Source organism: Apium graveolens, chromosome 2 (assembly GCF_009905375.1).
Source record: "Apium graveolens cultivar Ventura chromosome 2, ASM990537v1, whole genome shotgun sequence".
In the NCBI taxonomy this organism is placed as follows: domain Eukaryota; kingdom Viridiplantae; phylum Streptophyta; class Magnoliopsida; order Apiales; family Apiaceae; genus Apium; species Apium graveolens.
The window spans coordinates 159236792-159240543 of record NC_133648.1 but is presented as its reverse complement, the minus strand read 5'-3'; the positions used below and the strand labels follow the sequence as shown (position 1 = coordinate 159240543).

Below are 3752 nucleotides of genomic sequence, written 5' to 3'. Positions count from 1 at the left end.
TTGGCAGTGAGTTCAAGGGTTCTGATGTTAAGAACAAAAACAGTCTACAGTAAATCGGGCATTACGACGACTATGTTTACGCGATTTCCCAATTTTATACCCTTCCAATTCAACCCATAATCAAGCCACAATCACATCCCAATCCAAAATCCATCCATACCACATCCTTACAGCCCCAATCAATTCAATATTAACATTTATACTTATGCTTAAGCTTGAATTTAACTATACTTAAGTTCTTTTAACCAAAACAACAAGATTCACCATCCATTTCACTACCACTCCAACCCAAATTCTAAACCAACAAGCATTAAGCTACTATATCACCATAACAACTAGAATCATCCTATTTAACAAAGTAAATCTAGGGTTTGGAGATGATATACCTTCCTTGAAGTGGTGTGAGTAGCTAGGAAGCCTTAAGAAGTCTTAAGATGACTTGGGGATGCTTGGATCTTAAAGGAAAACAAGAAAATCAAGTTAAAATTCTTGAAGTCACTATTCATTGTCTTCTTCATTGATTTTTTGAAGAAGATTGTGAATGTTTTGGAGGCTTAAACTCATATAATAGCCATAACTATGCATAAGGAATACTAGGGAATTATCTTACCAATTTAGGAAGCCTTAAACTTGAATTTTGAAAATTGTTTTCTTTGAAAATGGCAAAAGCCGAGAGCAAAGGGAGGATGAAGGAGAATTTTGTGTTTTTTTTTTGATGAAAATGAATATTTGCTTGGTTGGTTGAATTAGTTTTGTTTTGTTTTAGGTCAATTACCCATTTACCCTTGATTTTGTGTGGTTAATATTCCACCACATTTCCTTCCCTCTTATGTCATGCTTGCATCACTTTGTGATGTCATCACCCCTCCTTTGTCCTCTTTCTATTGGTTGGATGACACCATCCTCTCTTATACCTTTGATTAACTTCCTAATTGTTTGCCTAATGACCGCTGATCTGTTATACGGTTCGCTTAACTTTCATTTTCGTTTATCGTTTGAGGGATCATACCCGGGATCTTATTACTTAGGTTCCCTTAACCTTTCTCAATATATTATATTCCTTTTATGATCCTCTCTTATAATCCTTTAATTTAAATCCTTTTTGTACTGTTACCTTTTACTCAATTCTTTCCGTATCTAGTGGATTTCCGGGAAAAACCAAAGTGTTCGGAATTGGATTCTGACGAACTTTACATACACTTCTATACCATATAGAGTACTAATAAAATCTCAGAATATCCATAACAGAACCCCTACATAGTGTGGCATGAAAAGTTTTCTCATTCAGCTAAAACACTATTCATAAGGGTTACAAAAGTTCAAAAGTTTGGGGTTATTACATGCGTAGCCGCGCTGAAGTACAGGAAGCCAGCGCGCCCGCGCTGATGAAGCACACGGCCGTGCCATATCGGGATAATAAAATCCTGATTCTATTACAATTCTATTTTCTGGACTCCTGGGTTGTTTGGACTGCTATATATTGATAACTCAAGATCATTTTTTAATAAGGAGACTTACCAGAGCACAAGGAGAGGACGACAAGAGACCTACAGCACAATTCAACAAAGGCGAAGACGATCTAGTTTATTCTTATGAATCTTTGTTTTGAGTTATAATCTTGGATGCTCGTTTCTTATTTTGTTGAACCTATACTCTTGTTTGTACTTGGTTCTATTTATTCATTATAAAGACTACATTTTATATACCATACTTTCATTGAAACCCACGTTGATGATGAGTCCGATGATGGGCTAATCGTTATCGTGGGGTTCTAACAGATTTATTTATGGATTTCTTTAGTTAAATTGTTTGATGCCTTAGTATGTGGTGATTGTATGATATCCTAGTATTGGTTATACGTATTCGTCTTATGAGCATCGCGAACTTATAAGATAGTGTGTTAATTCTTAATGAAGCGAAAGTGAATTTAAGGATTTAGAACTTGCCATGCTAGCATAGGTTCATGTATTGCCATGCATGATTCGTAGGTAATTATAACCATCTTAATTAACTTGTGTAATCAAGATAGATAACTTGTGCTTAAACTGTTATGTTTTCAAATTCTATAGACATATAGGGTCTCAATATAATTGGTATCTATTCAGCTTCTATCTCTTTTGTGGATGTCTGGTAGTATGGTACCCGTGCAATGAAAGTTGCCGTTTATCAGTTTCGTGTTATCTAATTAGTGTCATCACCATTGCATGCTAAGGTTAAGATCAATAAGGCTATTGAATGAAGTATTTAATGAAGTTAGAATCCCATGTTTGTCATAGTTATTAACTCAATCAATCTTATTCTCGTAGTTATAATTATTAGTTTAATTCTTAGTTATAAACAACCCCACTGCGTTATCGTCTTAGCATTGAATAATAACCATACATTGTTTCTTAAGTGCATGAATTAATTATTTAACCAATACAGTCTCTGTGGGAACGAACTACAAAAGGTTCTATACTACTTTCCAACTCATATACTTGCATGTATTATTAGCGCGTGTTTAGGGACTAACAAGTTTTTGGCGCCGCTGCCGGGGGCTGCAGTGTTAATTGATAGTTTATGTACTTTCCATCAGTGGTCGTTAAAGTTCATTGACTCGGACATTGTTACTTATCTGTTTTCTTGTCTTATTTCAGGTACTCTAGCGAGGGTGTATGCATACGCGTTCGCGTACTCGTAAGAGAACACTGGATAAAGCCGAGGAAGAAGTTGTGGTAGTTCGTAAGGAAGTTTTTGAGGAAGAAAACAAGGTAGAAGAAGAAGAGAAATTTGAAGAACCAGTTGTAGTAGCGATGGGAGATCAAGCAGAAAATCTGAAGGCTTTGATGGACTATTCTCAGCCTAATATTAATGACATTCAGTCAAGCATCATTAGACCAGCCATCAGGGCTAACACTTTTGAGATCAAGTAAAGCACGATTCAGATGATACAGAACTCAGTTCATTTTGGGGGTTCTCCTACTAAAGACCCCAACATGCACATCAGGGATTTCATCGAGATCTGTGACACTTTCAAATTCAATGATGTGACTGAAGATGCTACCAAGCTACGCCTGTTCCCATTCTCTCTAACAGACAAGGCTAAATGCTGGTTACAATCTCTACTAGCAGGATCTATCACCACTTGGGAGGATCTTGCGCAAAAGTTTCTCACTAAATTCTTCCTCATGGCGAAGACTGCTACAATAAGGAATGCTCTTACCCAGTTTGCTCAGCAAACAGGGGAATCTTTGTGTGAGGCTTGAGATTGATATAAGGAGATGATAAGGAAGTGCCCACACCATGGCATGCCTGATTGGATGATTATTAATTGCTTCTATAATGGATTGGGTGCCACTTCTAGACCCATACTTGATGCAACATCAGGAGGAGCCGTGTGGGCTAAGAGCTACGATGAAGCTTATGAACTTATTGAACTGATGGCTGCTAATGAGTACCATAATCCTTCCCAGAGACTGACTCAGGGGAAAGTCGCAGGAATTCTGGAGTTGGACGCAGCAACTGCTATTGCTGCCCAACTTAAGGATTTGAAAATGAAGGTGGACACTTTAGCTAATTATGAATTAAATCAAATCGCTAGTTTTATGAGCTTTGTGCTGGTGCCCATAAGACTGAACAGTGCGCAATTTCTAATGAATCAGCTCAGTTCATGAGCAACTTCCAGCGATTGCAGCAACCAGTGCCAGCCACTTATCATCCCAACAACCGAAATCATCCCAATTTCAGTTGGAGCAATGCTCAGAATGCGGTTC

At 37.5% G+C, this 3752-nt stretch overlaps 1 non-coding gene across 1 annotated transcript; it reads right to left on the bottom strand.

Annotated features, from left to right (window-relative positions):
• Positions 1–3182: 3182 nt before the first annotated feature.
• On the bottom strand, positions 3183–3289 carry LOC141709136 (small nucleolar RNA R71). Its single transcript, XR_012569728.1, has one exon. It is a non-coding gene; the product is annotated as a small nucleolar RNA R71 (small nucleolar RNA).
• Between the last annotated feature and the right edge of the window lie 463 nt (positions 3290–3752).